The 20,681-nt window shown below is 47.6% G+C and overlaps 1 long non-coding RNA gene and 1 pseudogene across 6 annotated transcripts; one reads left to right on the top strand and one right to left on the bottom strand.

Moving 5' to 3' along the window:
* The first annotated feature begins 1,112 nt into the window (after positions 1 to 1,112).
* LOC110255296 (uncharacterized) lies at positions 1,113 to 12,153 on the top strand. Of its 6 annotated transcripts, none has more exons than XR_014806173.1 (5): positions 1,113 to 1,288; positions 1,772 to 1,933; positions 2,017 to 2,119; positions 5,081 to 5,119; positions 6,104 to 12,153. It is a non-coding gene; the product is annotated as an uncharacterized LOC110255296 (long non-coding RNA). The 6 variants fall into 6 exon arrangements; XR_014806170.1 differs by having other exon boundaries at positions 2,017 to 2,166; XR_014806171.1 differs by having other exon boundaries at positions 1,270 to 1,397; positions 2,017 to 2,166.
* Positions 12,154 to 15,044: 2,891 nt separating this feature from the next.
* On the bottom strand, positions 15,045 to 16,200 carry LOC146402334 (histo-blood group ABO system transferase-like; annotated as a pseudogene).
* Between the last annotated feature and the right edge of the window lie 4,481 nt (positions 16,201 to 20,681).

Below are 20,681 nucleotides of genomic sequence, written 5' to 3'. Positions count from 1 at the left end.
GTTGAGAGAATGGCCATACTGGAATCATGGCTTATTAAATTTCTGTTCTTTCAAAACATGAATCATTTCTATTCCTGATAATATTGACCAATGAAAAACTTGGAAGGAAAGGAATGATAAGGGTAGCATTAGAGAGAGGAACCAAGAGGTGGGAGGTAAGCTGCCTTTTCTAAGGGTTCCATTGTTTCGAGCAGTACTTACTGAGCATCTACTCTGGTGCAGCTGCGGTTCTAGAAGCACCTTCTAGATACATTCGTTATGCACATCAGTGAACAAACCTACAAAGAAATGTGTCCACCTGCAGCCTTCAATTGTATTGAGGGAAGCAGACAATAAGTAATGAAGAAAATGTTATAAGTTATACAGTACCTTATAAGGTGAAAGTACAATGAAAAAGAAAAAATGAACAGCTGAACTGTGTAATGACGTACATTTGGAATAGAATGAATTCCTGTTGCCACAGGGAACAGAAGGGGCGGGGTTAGTCTCAGTGAGAAATGATATTTGAGCAAATACTTAAAGGAGATGAGAGAGTGATTTGAATCACATGGAGTTGTTCCATGAAGAAGAAATGGCCAGAACAATATGCCTTTGGGAGAAGATGACCACATCCATTGACTAGTAAACGTAGGAGTACAAAACCCAGGGCTTCCTCTCCAACTCAGGACCACATTGAAGATCTTCCCAGATCCAGAGCTTCCTGTGGGGTTGGCTGAGGCCATCACTATTTTTGCGTAACAGCTCAACTTCTCCCTCTGCCCAATCCTGTTTATTTCCTTTGCCTCCCACAACTGTCACTCCAAATAACTGCCTTGTGTGGCCATTGCCATCTCCGTATCTGCTTCCTTGAGAACCCAGATTTAGGTCTGGCAATTTAACATTACCAAATATTTGGCTGAATTGTCAGCAGACAGCACTGGCTTCATTTTAGAGTCCTGCCTGGACCCGTAGGGAAGGTCTCCAGGGCTGAGCCTGCTGGATCAGATACCGTCTCTTCGCAGCGATGGAAAACCAGGGTCGTCAAGTCAGGCAATTGCAGAACAGTCTTTGAGCAGGGGCAGGGGAGGGACCCCAGCCAGACCGCGGAAACACTGTGTGGACTGCGGCGGGGTGTGGGGGTGGGACAGGCGGGCTAGGTGCCAAGAGCGCTGAGAAGGGCAGGTTGCGCGCTGAGGGACCCTCGCAGTGGGCTGGGAAACTCAGAGGCTTCCTGGCTGCTGACCCCACTTCCGGGAAGCGCGCGCTGTCCAGCGGACATTGTGCAACTCAGGAACCGGCAACAGACAAGGCGCGTGTGCAAAGGGGGCGGCTCAACGGCCCAACCCCAGCTGAACTCTTGGGCTTCGGGCCTTTTCTCCCCTAGTTACAGGCACTTGCTACCAAGTGGGCCCCGCCAGGTGTGGAGACTGTTCAGAGCCGCGGAGGCTCGCTCGGCAAACAGGGCCTGTGGGCTGCCAGCCTTTCCTCCTTGGGTCCCCGGAGGCAGAACCGTCTAAGTCAGGGACTGGAGCAATCCTGACGGATCTTCCCAGCATAGGATAGGGATGCCTCCTCCTGCAGGAAGCGCCGGGTAGGAGGGAGGGCCGAGGTGGTGCCATTCCTTGGGTGATCAGCTCAGCCACGGCAGCCCTGGAGGCCGGGGAGGGCCAGGGGCTACTGTGGCGGTGGCGAGGAAAGACCCGAGCAGCAGAGGCGAAAGAACCCCCAGCGTCTTACTTTCAGGCAGCCGCTATCAAAGACACTAATTTTTTCTTCCTCACTCCCTGGACAGGTAGCTCGGAGCTTCCACGTTCCTTACTCTGGAAGGACACCGGCGCCTCTGCGTGTCCTGGAGCCAGGGAAAGGTATGAGTCAACGGCACCGCTGCCTGGGCAGGGAAGCTTTCCGCCCTGGGACATAGGCTGCTGCTTTCCACAACATCTCTTCCTGGCAGGTGTGTTCTCATCACCTTTTTCCCCTTCAAATTTGGTAAAACAGCATTTAAGCCTTATAACTTTTTTTTCCCCCGCCCCCCAGGTCGCACGGACAGATGGTAGTGGCAAGTCAGGATTTGAACCCAGGCCATTTGATTCTAGAGCTCCTGAATTTAGCCACCTGGATTGTGGTGCCTCCTCATCATGTAGGCATCATGTATGGCAGCTTTTTTTTTTTTTTTTTTTAAAACAGGTATTTATTTATTTAAAAGGTTGCAAAACATTATTCTTAATGATTATACAGATATAGGTTTGGAATCAAGATTATAGAATTTTAAGTCTAGTTATTCTTACTTTATTTTTTAATTCAATGAATTTTATTATATTTATAGTTGTACAACCATCATTACAACTTTTTTTTTTTGCCTTTTCTAGGGCCGCACCCTCGGCATATGGAGGTTGCCAGGTTAGGGGTCTAATCAGGGCTGTAGCCACTGATCTACACTAAAGCCACAGCAACGCCAGATCCGAGATGTGTCTGCGACCTACACCGAAGCTCACGGCAACACCGGATCCTTAACCCACTGAGCAAGGCCAGGGATCGAAGCCATAACCTTATGGTTCCTAGTCGGATTCGTTAACCACAGAGCCACGACAGGACCTCCCATTACAACGTAATTTTAGAACATTTCCATCCCAAACCCCTATTCCATCCCCCCGCCCCAATCTGTCCCATTTGGTAACCATAAGTTTTTCGAAGCCTGTGAGTCTGTTTCTGTTCTGCAAATAAGTTCATTTGTATCCTTTTTTAGAGAAATGCAAATCAAACTACTATAAGGTACCACCTTATACCAGCCAGAACGGCCATCATCAAAAAGTCTACCAACAATAAATGCTGGAGAGGGTGTGGAGAAAAAAGAACCCTCTTACAGTGTTGGTGGGATTGTCTGGCAGTTTTTAAAAAATAGTCCTGGAGTTCCCGTTGTGGTGCAGTGGTTAACGAATCCGACTAGGAACCATGAGGTTGCGGGTTCTGTCCCTGCCCTTGCTCAGTGGGTTAACGATCCGGCGTTGCCATGAGCTGTGGTGTAGTTTGCAGATGCGGCTCGGATCCCGCGTTGCTGTGGCTCTGGCGTAGGCCAGTGGCTATAGCTCCGATTCAACCCCTAGCCTGGGAACCTCCATATGCCGCGGGAGCGGCCCAAGAAATAGCAACAACAACAACAAAAGACAAAAGACAAAGAAGAAAAAAAAAAAAAGTCCTTAAGGTACTTAGCATCATGACACTATAATGACATAAGCTGTCTTCTAAGAGGGTTCAACTCACAAAGCAAAGATTGGCCACCCTGGGCTTCAGTCTCCACAGAAGATGTTGGGCCACAGGTTGTCAGTGGATCCCCACAGGGCATTGTTCTAATTGATCCTTGTAAACCTAAAACACAGCTGTCTGTGTCAGGATAGGAGACATGCCTTATGTGGGTACAGGACCCACCCTGGCTTAAAACTCTTGTGCCCCAAGGGTACCAATGGTCTTATAATAACTCCATGGATCAGTTGTCAGGATCCTGGTCAAAATGAACAATTTACCAATATTAACTCTTTCAGTCCACTGCATGGGATATCTCTGTATATAACTAGGTCTTTGAAATTTTTCTCTCGGAGTTCCCATTGTGGCTCAGCAGTAACAAACCCAACTAGGATCCATGAGGGCATGTGTTCAATCCCTGGCCTCACTCAGTGGGTAAAGGAATCTGGCATTGCCATGAACTGTGGTGAAGGTCACAGACATGGCTCAGATCCTGTGTTGCTGTGGTGTAGGCTGGAAGCTACAGCTCTGATTTGACCCCTAGCGTGGGAACCTCTATATGCCTCAGGTGTGGCCATAAAAAGCCAAAAAAAAAAAAAAAAAAATTCTCTCAGCAATGTTGGTAGCAAGGGGTCAGCAAATTATAGCCTAGGAGCCAAATGTGGCTCATGGCCTATTTCTGTAAGGCTAGTGAACCGTGAATTATTTTGTTGTTTTACTACATTAGCTAGTACTTCAGTATGAAGTTGAGAAGGAGTGGTGAGAGGGGACATCCTTGCCTTGTTCCTGATCACAGTGGAAAAGCTTCGAGTTTCTCTCCATTATGTTGCCAGCTTTGGGTTTTTTGTAGATATTCCTTCAGACTTGGCCACCTCCAAGGAATTCAGGTTTTCCTTCTCTGGTGCTGGTTCCACGGTGGTTTCTGCTCGCGAGTCTGTTCTGATAAGTGGTGACTTAGTCACCTGTCTCTCCAATCTTAGGGGCAGCGCTTTGCCCTGTGTCCTCACCTCTTTCACAGAGCCAAGAAGAGCTGTTAATTTTTTCAGTCTGTTCTGCATTTTCCTAGTTAGGACAGAGGGGCAACTTCTAAGCCCCTTACAGGTGGGACTGGAAGTCTCCTAGTCTTTTTTTTGGGGAGGCGTTTCTGAAGAATCGGTAATAATTCTTAGTTTTCTGTCCTTATCTGCTCCCCTGTCCCCACTAAGAAGCCCTCCAGTTTTAATATACTTTAATATACTTTTCTGTCTCTCCTATGGTACTGCAAACTCCTTTGGGGCAAGAGATGTCTTTCCACTCTTATTAATAGGCTTTCACACACTGTTGAGTATAGAATTTCCACTGAGTAAATGCTAAATAATAGCAAAAGCTGAGGAAAATATCTGTATTTTTCTTTTTCCTCCCAGCTTCAGATAGTTCTTTCAACATATGAATTGTCTTAGAAAAGCTTATATTTTCAAGAATTAAGTCTAGTAGCGACAGCCGGACTCTACATTCAGCCAGATCTGGTTGAAATGATCACTATTGTGATTTGCTATTTTAGGCATTTAGAGTATTACCAGACAAATTATTTTTCCAAAGAGGTCTTATACAGTTATTTCTTTGAAAGGAAGATCTTTTCTGATTTTTTTTAATGGAGCATGAAAACATTTCTCATATAATATGTGACATCCTAGACCTAAAACTCTTAATACTAATAAAGCAGCTGTGGGAACCTCGATGCCACATCCATCCTCTCTGGTAGAGTTATGAATGTGTGGGGATGATTTGCCTAAGTCTAAAGAAATTTAAAATTTAAAGAGAAGAACACACACGAGACATTTAATTATTTTTAAAAAATAATTGCTGTTTCTTCGACCTACAGTGAAATCAGAGTGATGAGAGAGGAGCACAGAGGGAAGAGGTAAGAGACTCGCCATCTCTGAACTTCACTTCCTCATAGGCTGACATCCTTTACTTTTTTTTTTTTTTTTTTTTTTTTTTTGGCTTTTTAGGGCCGCACCTGTGGCATACAGAGGTTCCCAGGCTAGGGGTCTAATCAGAGCTGTAGCCGCCAGCCTGCGCTACAGCCATAGCCATGCCAGATGCGAGCTGCATCTGCGACCTACACCACAGCTCACAGCAATGTCGGATCCTTAACCCACTGAATGAGGCCAGGGATTGAACCCACGTCCTCAATGGATCCTAGTCAGGTTCATTACTGCTGAGCCACAACGGGAACTCCCATCTACATTCAAAATATTGAGATTTCAGATATCAGCACGTGCAGCTGTAAAGTGTGGCTATACCATATTTTTAATACATATAATGATTTCACACATAATATATTAAAATATATAAATTATATATATATTTTTTCTTCTTGTTGTTAATTGATTCTCTGCTCACAGATCTTTGCTCTTTTACTCAACTGTGGAGGAAATTTGACTGGTATGAGTGGTGATGTGTTGAGCCTAATTTTGATTTTCCAAAGTTCTGTAGTTTGGCAAATATGAGGCAGTATAGCCACATCATATATGTGTGTGTATAAAGCCATGGAGTTCCCTTGAGGTGCAGTGGGTTAAGGATCCGGCATTGTCACTGCAGCAGCCGGACACTGCTATGGCTCGGATTAAATTCCTGGCCCGAGAACTACCACAGACTGTAAGTGCAGGAAAAAAAAAAAAAAAAGCCACATGACACATATAATATAATGTAATGCAATGTAAGTGGGAAAGAAAAGGGCCCATTGAGGCAAATGGGTCAGGCAAAAGAGACAGGGCAGCTTTAAGCAGCAAGGGGTACTGTTTATCCTAGAGGAAAAGAGGCCCACAGCCTGAGTCTGCAGGCTAACAGCTGAAGCCAGGGATGACGTGGGTGATACTCACTGATCTCTTTCTTTCCACAGCGGAACTCCTCAACGCCAGTGTTCGGACTTCTGACCAGCCTCATCCGAAACCACACCCTTTCATACATATACAAACACCCTGAGGTACTGCGCCTCCAGCTAGGAGGACAGAGGGCAGCTTAAGTTTGTTTGACACAACGAGAAGGGGCTGAGCCTCTTCCCAGGAGAGCAAGGTCCGTTCATAGCAGTTACTGGTCACCTGTCATTTCTGGATGGCTTTTGCTTATAGTTGCAGAGACAGTATTTCTTTCAGCAGAAGAAAATGGATAGCTTGCTGATCCAATACTTCTGTCTCCTAAGAAACCTGGGCAGGTGATAAAGGTGCCCTGAGGTGCGACTGCTGCTGGCTGTGCCCAAGTGAGAGCTACATTTGCTCTGAAAGACAGCAGCAGACGTGCTCGAGTCCAGCTGTTGCCTTAATGGTATTCACTGCTCCACAACAAAAGGGGGTCGTCTGTCTACCCCAGGGATGCTGAGGGATGGTGACACGAGAAGTGTCTTCCTAAAAGTGTATGGTGGTGTCCCATTAGACTGTGGTCTGACCATGAGCACCCGGCCACACTGAATGATGGCAGGCACATAAATATCCAGAAGCACAGGTATGGTGTTGCCTTCTTCCACTCTGCCACCCGTGCTCTGGACTGTGTGCCCCAGGTACTCTTGACAGTAGCTTTTCCAATCACAGATATGGTGCAACAGATGTGCTCTGGCCAGGAGGGCACTAGGTGTCTGAAGGAAGGCAGGAAGAGAAGTATAGTCTGGCACACATTTCTTCTCAGTGGTGCAGGCTGCTCCAATAGCAACAGGCTTTCTCTCACGAGTTGGGACCCAAGTGTTCAGATCAGTTGCAGGAAGAGAAGATGCCAAACGCAGTTACGGCCTTGCTCTTCCTGTTGCAAAACACAGGCTCTGTTCAGGTGGGACCCAGGAGCTCTGACTGTAGGTAGGAATGTAAAGGCCTCCAAGCACAGGTGAGGTGCTTGACCCTTTGACGGCTAGAGACTGGAGGCAGAAAAAGAAGGATCTCCAGCACAGGTACGGTTCTGTCTCCTGAACTGCAACAGATGTGCCCTGGCTGGACGGATCCCAGGTGAGCTGAGCACAAGACGGGGCAGAAGTGTCTTCTGGCACATGTCCCTTCTCAGGGATGCCGTCTCCCCCAGTAGTAGGTGTGTGGCTGGGCTGGCTCGAGGTGCTCTCATAGGTGCAAAGGAAAGGGTTTCCCAGGACAGATTTGCTCTCAGTAGTGCTCGCCTCTCCAGTTGTAACATGACCCTGGTGCTCAGGTCTAAGCCTCCCCCCATCCCCTGAACCCCTGAAATGAGCTGTGGGGCTGGCCTCCCACTTGGCCTTGCTGCAAGCTGAGTGTTTCAGATGTGGAGCTGGGGACCTGGGACAGACACAATAACCCCAAAGCTGCCACTATCCACAGGTGCTGCAAATCCCATAAATGCAAATAGGTCTGGAGTGTTATTGGCAAACGGCTGGCAGCAGCCCTCAGTGCCGTGCCTGCTGGTGACAGCGCCAGAGCAAGAAAGGGGGGAATAGGGAAAACAACTGAAGTGCTACCAATGGCTGGCTGGGTGCTGACAGGGGTGCCAAAGCTGGAACACAGGGATGTCAGACTCCCCAAAGCTGACTGAGTTGTGTTGCCTGGAGGTCCCAGGGGTGCAACAGAAGTTAAGTATGGAGGATTTGCTGGGGCTGCCAGGTTTCCCAAAGGGAAAGGGCTATCAAAGCTGTCGAGAAGAGTCAGGAAGACAACAGACTGCGAATTGGGCATCGTATCCATATCAATTTCATCAGAGTCAAAGGCAGGCTTGGATGCCAAGACTGAAGAGGTGCTGGCTATTGGAGTGAGGTGACTGCAGAATCAGTGGTAGGTGGGCCAAAAAAGGGAGTGCCTCTCTTTCACTGCCCAGATGGGCTCCCAGATTTCATTAAAGGCTGGCTCCCGCCCCATCGGAAGGTTGGAAGTTCAGGTAGGGCTGCTGACCATAAAAGCAGGTGGGCTAGTGGTAACTGGCCTTTGCAGGGACCATTTGCTCCACTCTGACAGTGACCTGGTAAAAGGCGAAAGAGCTCCCACTGGACTCTGGCAGAGACCTGATGATGAAAGCTTGGGAAGGCAGAGTGGTGTCCGCATCAGCTGTGCTAAAGTCCAAAGCATCCTACTAGGAGGTCCAGTCTGCAGACAGGCTCTCTGGGATGGAGGAAGTGATTGCAGAGGCCAGTGATGGGCTGGCTGGTGAAGTCAGGGATCCTGGTGAAAGGGACCTGAGGAGGAGTCTATAAGAAAAAGGGAGGAGAATCCACACACGTAGGTGGAGGTGATTCGGGTCTACAGAAGGTGGGCTTGAAGGAGAGGAGAGAGGTGCCAGGAGGGGTGGTGAGAGAAGCAGAAGATCCTGCAACTATGACTGAGGGACCAGAATGCAGAGGGCCTCTACTTGTTCTTATTATTAGGTGGGACCCCAAAGAAGGGTTGGAACCCTAAGTGAGGAACAGTGAGAACCTCAAAGAAGGAGAGTTAGAAACTGTGCATCTTGTTTCTAACTTGTGACTCGCATCTGGTGTGGGGGAGCAGTTCAGAGGCAGCCAGGCCAGTCTGTTCAGTGACTGCTAATGTCGTGGTCTCTAGAATCTGCAGGGGGAAAGTGGCCAGTGGCCACTGCAGTGTAACTGCAGTCCCCGCAACAGACAGGGAGAAAGGACAGGCAAGCTGGGCGGCACTGCTGTCTGAAGTGGCCGGAGTTTTATCCTCCGACCTTGTGGTTCCATTAGAGCTGGGTTCTTCTCCAAGCCCAGATCTTCGGCAATGACCATACAAGGAAGGTAGGAGCTGGGGGGCTGCTCCCTTCAATCCCATGACAGTGTCAGTAGCAGCAGCAGTGGCAGCCATGGTGGCATGGGAATTTTCTGTTTACAGAGCCCACGGCTGACAGATGTGGGTGGAGAATTTTTCCTTGACAAAGGATCTGAAAGCCTTCCTCTCTGAGTTTACTTTTTTTGACTTCGCTAAGGCCGAGGTGCTGAGTCAGTGGTTTTCATCAAGCCTTTCTTTCTCAACTTCTCTGGCTGTAGGAAGCAGCACATGGCTAGACCAGGCAGGCCTGCTGCACCTGGATCACTCCTGCAAAGGGGCAGGACAGCACCAGCTGGGCTGTACAAGCTGGGGAGAGTATGGTCCCTGGTGAATGAGCTTATAGAAGACGTCTGTGATGTCCTAGCTAAGCTCTCTTCTTGGGATAGAGGTTTCCCTTCCCAAATATATGACAGCTTCCTCTGTCACCAGGAGCCTAGGTGCTGGGGGTACACTTGCATTGCTATGGAGGTCCCTTTGCTGATGGTCCTGCTTTGGGGCCCTTTTTAGCTGGCTTCCCCCCGAGACAGTCCCTTCCTTCACACTCCGAATGTCTTCAGGTCAGTGTCCTCTAAGCGAGGATCTGGAGGGTGATGGGATGGCCCAGACATTATAGAAGTGTCTGATCAGGTGACAAAGGAGGAGCAGAGTCAGTTTGTGCCACGAGGAGACTCTTTATCATTTCTCAGTGGCCAGACACTTTGAGACACAAGCAGACAGCAGTGGCTTCTTCGGAGAGCCCCCTCAGGACCCTCAGAGAGGAGCACTCAGGCTTTCGGAGGGGTCACTGGATCCACACAGACCCACCCAGGAAAAGGGCCAAGAGAGGCACGGGGGCAGCAGGGTGAACGCTGCCAGAAGGGAAACACGGCCGTCTCTGCGCTGGTGAAAGGGCAGGAGTGAAGTTTGCTGAGGACGTTGCCCAAGAGGGGCCATTTGCGTGCCATCTGATCAACTGGGAGGGCTCTGTTGGCTGCCTGCTCCTCCAAGGTAAAGCATGTGCAGTTCAGCCTGATGCTTGTGACACAGCATTGGAACATGTGACAGAGAAAGCGCTCCAGCTGAGCACGCGCCAGTGAACAGCAGGAGGAAAAGTCCAAGGGCAAAGGGTGAGGCCCGGAGAACAAACCCCAGCAGGACTTTTGAGTCTTTCTGACTTTCTGCTGCTGGTTACAAGGGTTCATCACCAGATAGACCTGGTAGTTTGACGAGACTGTTCAATACTATGAATCCCGAGAGCCTGCATACCTGTCACCCCCAGCTCGGTGGGTCTGCTGGGCACCACAGTGCCTGACTCCAGGGCACGAGCATAGGCAACCTGTGCTTGGGGTCCACCGGTCCTTTTGTCTATGGTCACCGGAGGGCAGAGCCTGCTCAAAGCCAGAGCTTGGATCCAGCCAGGGTAGGGGCCTAGCTGGTGGGAGGTTGGGGTTGAGAGACGGAGGCTGGGAGCCTGGGGCTCAGTCCTGTCTCACACGGCTCTATGTGCCCAGAGAGAGTGGGTTGGTTGCTGCAGGGCAGGTGCTGAGGTGAGGGCAGGGGGCGGGGATGAATCGACCCCAGCCTCTTTCTTTCAGGCAACCACTACCCACGTCCCCTTTTAACTCCTACAACCCGCTCCACTCTCTCTGTGCTACTAGGTCAAAGCTTGGAACACTGCCTCCTCCAGAGGCCACTCCAGCTACCTCTCTAGTTCCTGGAGTCAAGTGTATCTTTTCTGGGGCTACTCCAGAAAGGCCGCATCGCCAGCCAGGCTGTGAAGGTTTCTGACGTAGAGACACGGACACCACACCACAGCCCATTCTTTCCCCGCGCGCTGTTTCTCTCATTTTTACAAATTTGGTAAAACAGCCCTTAAGCCTTGGAAGGTGCCTCAAGTTGCACAGCTGGTAGTGGCCAGGGCAGAATTTGAACCCAGGTTCTGTGATTCCAGAGCTCAGGCACTTCAACACCAGACCGTGATTCCTCCTCCACAGGCACACGTTTTTGATAATGAGGAAAATTATCTGCCCAGAATGAACACAGTCACTGCCTGTAAGGAGGTCTTCTTTGGCCCAATACAGACGTCAACCATTGGCCACGCCGGCCTTCAGCCCCTCAGGCGCTGTAGGGCTGGGACTGCCAGGGGGTATCGCATCCCTACGGGGCAGTTGTCTTCCACAGGAGCCTTGCAACTGGGAGAGAGCTTCTCCCACGAGCAGACGCGCGCACCAAGGGGGTGGTGGATCCACCCCGCTGCCTAAAAGCCTTATGCCCCGAGGGCACCAGTAACTTTTGAAATAATTCCATAGACCAGCTTTCAGGCTCTTGGCTGAAATGAACTTAACTTTCCTAGTCCGCAAGAGTTTGGTACAACTTTCCCTGTATTTAGGTCTTCTGAAAAAATGTTCTCTCACATGTTTTTATAGCAAGGTTCCACAAATTACAGCTTATGGGTCAAATTTGGCCCAGAGCCTGTTTTTGTTATCCCAATGAACTTAAAATGGTGTTCCCATTTTTTTTAAAACACTGTGAAAAAACTAAACAGAAAAACAGAATAGGAAGACCACACATAAACCGCAAAGCCTAAAATGTTTCCCACCTGGTCCTTTACAGCAAAAGATTGCCAACCCCTATTTTGTAGTTTTGAGTACGAATGTCTTATACAGCATTTGCTAATGTATTCTTTAGTGCTTTATAGGAGGTTTTTAAAAATGCTACAGGAAATGGTTTTTTTGTTACTGTTTTTTGTGTTTTTTTGTTTTTTTGCTTTTTAGGGCCAAGCTGCTGCACATGGACATTCCCAGGCTAGGGGTGGAATTAGAACTGCAGCTGCCAGCCTATGCCACAGCCACAGAAACACAGGATCTGAACCACATCTGTGACCTACCTCATAGCTCACAGCAGCACCAGATCTTTAACCCACTGAGCGAGACCAGGGATGGAACCCACATCCTCATGGATACTAGTTGCGTTTGTTACTGCTGAGTCATGACTAGAGCTCTGGTCTCTCTTAAATTCTAGTTTTCAAGTGTTTGCTGGTAGCATACAGAATATACAATTGGTTCTTAATATATTGATTTTTTTCATGCTGGAATCTTGCTAAATTCACTCTGTATTTCTGGTCATATTTTTGTAGATTTCTCATAATCTTCTATATATGCATTCATGTTTTCTGTGAATAAAGAGATTTTTATATCTTTTAAAATCTGTTTTCCTTTTATCACCTTTACATTTTCTCTGACGTCCAGTAAAATACTGAATACCAGTGGAGACAACAGACATGCTTTCCAGGCTCCAGATCTTGAGGGAAAAGTGTTCAGGATGCTGTTTGGCTGGAGGCTTTTTGTGTATTTGCTTCATCACATAAGGAAATTCCTCCAACCTCTATTTTGCTAAGAGATTTCTTTTTGAAAGGGGTGTTGAATTTTGTCAGTTATGCTGCACACAGATTTGAGATAATCGTATGGCTTTTCACCTTTATTCTCCTAATATGGTGAATCACATTGATTGTTGACTGTTAAACCAACCTCGATTCCTGCGGCCAGCCCCATCCAAAGGAGCGATCACGTCAGCTCACCCTCCTAGATTTGGTCGACTTCCTAACATGTCATTAAAGATTTTTATGTCTGTGTTCCTGAGGAAGGCTAATTTTTACATTTCTGTGTTATGTTTTTGCATGAGGGTAAAGCTAGCTTCATAGGATGAGTTAGGAAAAGTTTTTTCCCTCCATTTTCAGAAAAGAGTTTGTGTAACAGTGGTAAAATATATTTTTGATAGAATTCATGGGAAAACCACACAGAAGTGAAATTGTCTTCATGGAAAGGCATTTATAGTCACTCGTTATCCCTATAATGTCTGCTAAATGTGTAGTGATGCCCCCAACTCACACCTGATACTGGTATTTTAAGTCCTTGTCTCCTGGTCAGTCTTTCTAGGGGTTTGCCAATTAATTTTGTAAAGTCCATTTTTAGTGTTACTTTCCACTGTATGTTTTCTATTTCTATAATCTTTATCACTTCATTTCTACCACTTTTTTGGGTCATTTTTATGGCTGCATTTGCAGCATAAGGAAGTTCCCAGGCCAGGGATTGAATCAAAGCGATAGCTTCCGGCCTATGGCACAGCCACGGCAACTCGGGGTCTGTGCTGTGTCTGTGACCTACACCCACAGCTCACGACAATGTCAGATCCTTAACCCACTGAGGGAGGCCAGGGATCAAACTTGCATGGATTCTAGTCAGTGTGCTACCACTGAGTCATGACAGGCACTCCCTATTTCTACCTGCTCTGGGTTTAGGTTGCTCTTCTATTGCTATATTCTAATAATGGAAAATGAAATTGCTGCTTTAAAAATCTTAAAAAAAAATTTTGTAGCCCAATTTGATGTGAAAAAAGCCCAATGCTTCCTGACAGTCAAAACTGGGCCTATACTACCCACTATGAGGCACATCTCTGCATATGTCATTTGGGGTATCGAAGTACACGCATCTGAACGTAAGCCTGCTGATTTAAATAGAAAAGTAACACTGAAAACCTACTGGACTCCCTGGAAAGCTAGAGAACTGGATTCAGCAAGTAGGCAGGAATGACGGTGGTCAGGCAGCCAAAGTGTGCTAAAAAAAACCTGCTTGGTCTCTACTGTCCTTGCTTCTCTGTGTCACCAGCTCCTAAATCCAAAGTCTGGGGCAGAGGCAGCTGGTCATCAAAAAAAGTTCAAGTGCCTACCTCCACGCCAAAGCAGAGCCTGGGAAATCAAGTACGTGGCTTTTTCAACCTAAGTAGGGGGCAGTTTTGACTGCTCCCAAAACTTAGAAAATACCTGGACTAGGAAGGGGCTTTACATATATGGCAGGAAAAAAAAAAAAAAAAGTGTACTATTTTATGGTTTGAAGGATATAGTTTTCTGGTTAGTGAGTTTTTTCTGGTTAATTTGTGAATTCTTGGTTAATTTGAGAAATGTTAACGTATTTTCTACTCCAGTTAAGGCTAGTAAAGGTTAATGTTCAGGACTTAGCTCTACAGCTCATAAATGCATGCTCCTGAGCAGTTTATGACTTCATGTGACATTTGACTTTATTCATTTGTAAACAGCAATTTCAATAACTCTCACCTGTCAAGGTTGTAGTTCAACTAAATTGATGCGTGCTAAGAAATCTGTATGTTTAAAATACTAAATAATCATTCAGCACTACTATTCTCTTGTGGCTTAAGTTCATTCCACTTTTTGTTTTTGTTTTTTAGGGCTCCGCCTGTGGCAGATGGAAGTTTCTGGGCCAGAGGTCGAATCAGAGCTGCAGCTGCCAGCCTACACCACAGCCACAGTGACACCAGATCCAAGTCACACCTGTGGCCTACTGTGGCAAAGCCAGATCCATAAGCCACTGAGCGAGGCCAGGGATTGAACCCACATCCTCACGGAGATTATGTCAGGTTCTTAACCTGCTGAGCCACAACGGGAACTCCAGGCTCATTATTTTCACACACTGCAGCTTTTGATATAGAACGTGTAGGACATTATTCCAGAAATGAGTCTCCTTCTCCTTAAAAACAGAGTATGATGGATTCCCATGAATTGAAAGATACAATTGAATTCTGACTCAGAAGGGGACAGTACTGTGGTGGTATTTCGGAAATAATGTTTCCTGGTGGCGAGGCACCAAGTTCGCCAAGTGCCAAGAAAGAGGACCGTGATTTGGCATCATGTTCTCCTCCTGCCTCACCCTAAAGGGACCTTTCAACTTTCACAACTGGTTTTCAGCTTCGGAGGAGAGGAAGGACTCTGGATTAAAGCTGAAGACTTTTTGCATCTGCTGGGCCCAGGGTGAGGCAGGTCCTCGTGAGCCTGGGTGTCACAGGAGGTAAGAGACTGTGTGCCTGAGGCCACCTTCTATGTCCTGATCCCTTGTTCATCAGGACAGGCTGAAGCCGCCTCCCTCCTCCCTCCTGAAGGGCGTTAGGCACACACAGTGAGGATGGGTGGAGGTGGGGGCAGCCTGAATAAGACCGGGGAGGCAGTGCTAGGCCTCAACCGGACAGCGAAAGGAAGCAGAGTTATACCTTTTCTGCTAAATCTGATTTTAATGAAAGATAGCATGCCAGAAGGGAAGACTCAGGCCCCTCTCTGAGCCCTTCCTGGAAACTTAACACATCAGTTTCACAGGTGGTAACCCTTCTGCATGACTGAAAATTTAAACCCATCCATGGGGTGGAACAAACTCAGCAGCTGGTGCTCCTCCCAAAAAAAAAAATCAGTAGCTGCGCATCCCACATGTGCTCAGGGAAGAGGAGCCTGGTGGGTTTGCTGTAGAGCAGGTGTTTATTCGGGTGGCTCTCATCATGCCATACAGCCTCCATGTGATGGGCTCGGTCAACCACCACCGCCTCGTGGCAGGCCTTGGTGAGTCTGTAAACCTCAGCACCAACCCCCTGGATAAGGCCCCTCTGTAATAATAGTCCCCCCACCTTCGGGAACACGGGCCTGTGACTGAGGCCGGAGTTCTTAGGGGAGGTATTTCCAATTCGACCCATAGAAGCCAGAAGGGAGGGTGCCAAACAAGGAGAGGATCTCCACGCCCACGTGATCACTGAAGTTCATGTCCACATCTGCACACACAAGGCAACCCGCCTCCTGGTGGAACTGCTGCGCAGTGAAATTGCTGATGTATGGAAACGTCCTGCCAGCGGGCGTAGCTCTGGACCTTGAGAATGACCATCTGCCGTCCTTTCTGGAGGCGAATGTAGTTCACTCTGCGTCCCACCATGAAGTACTGCTCTGCAGTCTCCAGAAACAGGTTCAAGCTGGAATATGTATTTTTTTTTATGGCAAATGCAGTTAATCCAGTGGTGGCATTCTGGGGCCTGAACTGGCTGTTCAGGATGTCAGTGTTGAAAGTCTTATCCCAGATGGTGGGAGGCAGCCAAGGGTCATGAGAAGGACATCTTTCCTAGGGGAACCAGCAGGAGGTTGTAATTTTACAATCTGCAGGTGGTGGAATCCTTTAACAGTCACGCTTGCCCCAGCCTGGATGCGTTCCAGCTCCCGGCCTCTCAGTTTCAGGTAACAAGAGCCAAAGAAGGCTGTGATAAAAGCTGTTTTGAGAAGAAAGTTCAGTCGACGAAGTGAGCAGCACTCCTGTGTCCTGGCCAATAGCTGCAGTAGTTGGGCCATGCCCACAGGACAGAACGCCACCTCTTTCTTGTGACCTCAGTGGCATAAAGGTACTCGTTTTCCCTGACCTTCCACTCTCAGTGGTCTCCCTGAGCAGGGAGTGAGGCCGAATGCCCCCTGCCCCTGCTCAAGACTCTGCAGCCCAATCTCCCCTGAGGCCTGACCCCAGTGCATTCTGGGGTGCCCTGTGGAGAAAGATGGGATCTGGCAGACCTCTAGAGATGCGGTTTCTGTCTGCGGCACTGTCAGAAAAACCACATGGCAGGAATTAGTCAACAGACAGCTGGAACTTAAGGACCCGCGTGTAGGAGAGAAGTCAGGACACCTGAAGCAGGATTAGGAGACCAGCTGAAGGGAGGCCACTGAGCCGGTCAAGGGCAGAGATTGTGATGAAAGTGAGGCAGGGCAGCAGCCACCAGAGAGCTGGACCAGGGGCTTCATGGCTTGTGCCCTGGCTGTCCCCTTGACACTTTCTAACCATGGGATAAAGCATGAGATTTCCTGAAAAACCCGTGAAGTCATGACTACAATCCATACAGGCTAATAGGGGTCAGCCTTCAAGAGGCCTGATTTGAGAGCCATGATTTGGGTGGAGGGAACAGAAGAGCTGCAGATGAAGGACTGTTCACCTTATCCCTGCAACAATTACTTAGAATCCACTGAGCATGTACTTTTTAAGTACCAGACTTCCACTGTTGGAAGTTGGCTTCTAAGCTTAAGGTGCGTTATCTTGCTCGATCCAACCAGTCTAGGGGATGAATGCTACATTATCCTCATCCTACAGATGGACAGACAGGCTCGGGGAAGCGGGTCCTGATCCACAACCACACGGTAGCCAGATCCCCAAATATCCTGCATTCGGACCCTCCGTCTCACCCGTGCCTTGAGGTTTCCTTTATTGAGTTCTGGGTTTTTTAATTTTCATTCTTTGAGTCAGACTTTCAGTTTCCTCCATTAGGCTTCACAGGTAGCTGACTCTCCAACAGAGACCTCAAGACAGGAATGAGAGGCTTGAGGCAGTGCCTCTTACTGACCTAGGGCCTAGCAAACTGCCATTTCACACTCTTCCTCCCTCTGACATCCTAGGCAACTCCAAACATGGACCTCCTAGAAAATGAAGCCTCAGACACAGACCCATCTTGGCACGCTGTGGGACCAACACGGGTTAAAGTAAAGGGTCTCGTGACAGAGAAGGAGCACCTGCCACCTGCACCATGAAGAGGGCTGGTGCTCTCGTACTGCTCTGTGATGCCTTGTTCCCGCCCTTGCTCAGAAGCACGTGGCTGGAATTGTGAGTTTTCCGGGGGCTGTGAAGTCTTCTCAGGACAGTTCAGAGCATGTTGGGAGGGAGAATGTTCGGATTAGTGTCTTTTAAGGGAATCATATTTTCTTTGGGGTCTGAATTGTGACTTTCGTCTGGCTGGGCATAAAGATGCAGCATACATACGCCTGAGGGGCACCCCTGATCAATGATGCTCATGTAGCAGCAAGATATCAGAAAAACCCTGGGATGCTGCAAATGCCAAAAAAAAAAAAAAACCAAAAAAAAAAAACCAAAAAAAAAAAAAACTGAACAACTGCTTTGATGAGAAAACAACACCAGAGGATAAGCACCACCCTGCTCAGAATGGCCCTTCCTGGGGGACAGTGGAGGTTAAAGAACTTTACAGAATAAAGAGGTAGAGAGGATGGGACAGTCGCCAACAGTACAGGGAAGGACCAGGAAGAGAGACTCAGTGCTTTTGAGCACTTCGGTAGGGCCTGACTGCTCCTTCTGCCAGGCCGCCAGCCTGAGAACCTCCCGTCTCCATGGCACCACGGGCCTGTGTGTCAGGCTCAGGGCTCTGACCTCCCCAGCCCCAGCCTCTCCAACACAAGGGCCTGGATCCTTTTCATAGCTGCACCACTGGCCACTTCCATTGCCCAAACACCCGTTCCTTTATTCTAGCACCTTGACCCCATGCCTCCCCAAAACCCTCATTTTGCCCCTTTTCTGGAACTCATGGGGCCATTCTGTGACTTATATGCTGGGAGAGCAGGCAGCGTCCACACAAAGGCCCCCTGTTCTCTCTAGGTCTGAGATACCCAAGATGAAGGTATGAGTGAACCCTCACTTTTTTTTTTTTCTTTTCATAGTCACCACGTGCAGCATGTGGAAGTTCCCAGGCTAGAGGCTGAATCGGAGCTGCAGCTGTTGGCCTACGCCACAGCCACAGCCGATCCAAGCTGCATCTGTGACCTACACTGCAGCTTGCAGCAATGCTGGATCCTTAATTCACTGAGAGAGGCCAGGGATGGAACTCACATCCCCATGGAGACTATGTTGGGTTCTTAACCCGCCGAGCCACAATGGCAACTCCTGAATCCGCTCTTGATTGTCCCCAGAGATGGTGGGGATGAGGCCCTGTTTCATGTACCAGTGCCAGAGAGGACAGAGGCACGAAGCCAATGGAACAATTCATTCTGGCAGGTTCAGCTGCATCCCACACCCTCTCCCAGGTGCTCAGAGATTCATCCCAAGCATCGGCAAGACCTCCTCGGCAGCTTCATTCTGTTCTTCCCTCATCTCCCCCTGCCCTGCTTTCCACAAAGGTGACCCTTCTTCCTCTCTCTGCTCTATGGAGGGAGCTTTGCAAGAAATTCTCAACATGACTTCGGGATACCCTGATGGTTCAGGACACTGGGAGGGATCCTGTTCAGATCCAACAACCACTCTCCAAACAAGACTGGAGGCCCCTCCCCAGGAAGTTCCAAAGAGGGTGCAGTGTGGCTTGAGGCACATCAGGTTTCCTAACCTACTTTTATCCCTTGAGGCATCATCAGGTTTCCTAACCTACTTTTTTTTAGCAAAAAATTTGAACTATTCCTTTATTTGGCATTAAATATATATAAATTCCCTTAACCTTGAATAAGTGAAAATGTGGTGCCTGGCTATTTGAACAGAGCAAAGGGGTGAACAGTGCAGGTTTCAGAGTCTGGCCAATACAGATTCTAATTCCAACTCAGCTGTGACAAAATAACTTGGTGATCTTGGTTAAATCTGCATAAACATCAATTTCCCCATAATTAGAGTATACAGAATTTTGGTTAGTGGGCTGTGAAGAGGATCAACTGAAAAAATATACATTAATTGCAACACAGAGTACTTCCTCAATAAACGGAAGCTTTTCTTACCGTCACCATCATTATTACACGCATCTCTTCTGTGACAGACTCTGTATGAGGTGTCTTGGAGCAGTAATACCTATGGCACTACCCTTGCTCTCAGAGCTCGCAGTGCAGTGGGAAAGGCGCACCAGTGAGGAAAGCATAACTTTATAACAAAGCAATATACCAACAGATTAAACGCTATCTCCAGGGAGGACAAAGGTGTTCTGAAAAGACATTTTATACAGCAATTATCTTGAAGAGATAAAAGTCTCCTTTGGAAGAGATTATCATGCATGTCAACTGTAGTTTTCACTTGTCAAAGAATTTAGGGAAATAGCTATAACACTAAAACAAGGCAGTAGTTGTCTTAATGTGGGGGTGGATGTGGAAGTCTCTTGGCTCTGACAGTATCTTTGAGGCTCAATAATTTGATCATGCAGACAGATGTGGGTATCGGGAATAGGATTCTCCTGAGCCTGGACTGAGAGATACCTCCATTAGATGTTATGTTATTGGATTCTTGACGTCGATGGGGCCTGAAGATGCCTGCTGCTACCCATAGCCCATTAGTTAATGCAAACTAAAGATCATTTTTCCTGGAGCTTGGCAAATTCCTTCAGGGTGGAAGTCATCTTATCTCTGTGGGTTCCTGCTTTCATTTAGATTTAGGCCTCCTCCTTTCTATGTCTAACCTTCTTGCAAACTCGTTAATGTTCTCAAAATGTGGAGAATATAAATGATTAACTTTAATAGCTCTCAATGAGAATAATATTTAAAGTAAACAGATCATCAGGATGCTTAAACCCAAATTCAATATTCAACACTCTTATGTTTTCACTGTAGTGAAAACTTTGTGACTAACAACAATGTTCTTCCCGGGGTCATTTTAGTCTTTTTTTTTATCTGAGTTGTTAGTAATCCATTATAATATTGACTAGAAACAGTGATGCCAGCATCTTACTTTGTTCCTGATTTCAAAAGGACTGCTACCATTGTACCTGACATCAAGTACGACATCTGATAGTTTTTTAAATTAATTTACTTTGAATTATGGTTTTACACATGATATAAAATTTGCCGTATTAAGTATTTGTAAGTGTACCATTCAGTAGTGCTAAGTATATTCGAACTGAGAAATAGGTATCTATTTTCATCTTACAAAACCATCGAACCGTCTCTGGGGTCAGGTTTCTCGGCATTCCATTCCCAGATGGAAGCTTACAGGGGATGTGAACTTGAAAAACAGACCCAGTATCCCTAAGCCTTGGTGTTGTCATGGAAACTGGAGATGATGCTTGGAGGTAGGAAAGGTTCCAACAGAAGAAGCATGCCCTGAGATAACTGATAGTCCACAGATAGTTCGTTCCCTTATAGAACGTCCTCTGGAGAAGAAAACCTGGGGCATCTTGAAGAGA

The sequence above is a fragment of the Sus scrofa genome, chromosome 6, assembly GCF_054392235.1.
Source record: "Sus scrofa isolate SSC_HxYL_T2T_F1_AM1 chromosome 6, Sscrofa_HxYL_maternal_Yorkshire_Landrace_v2.0, whole genome shotgun sequence".
NCBI classification, from domain to species: Eukaryota; Metazoa; Chordata; class Mammalia; order Artiodactyla; family Suidae; genus Sus; species Sus scrofa.
Note: the sequence above shows the minus strand (reverse complement) of the source record. Positions and strands in the feature narration are given on the sequence as shown.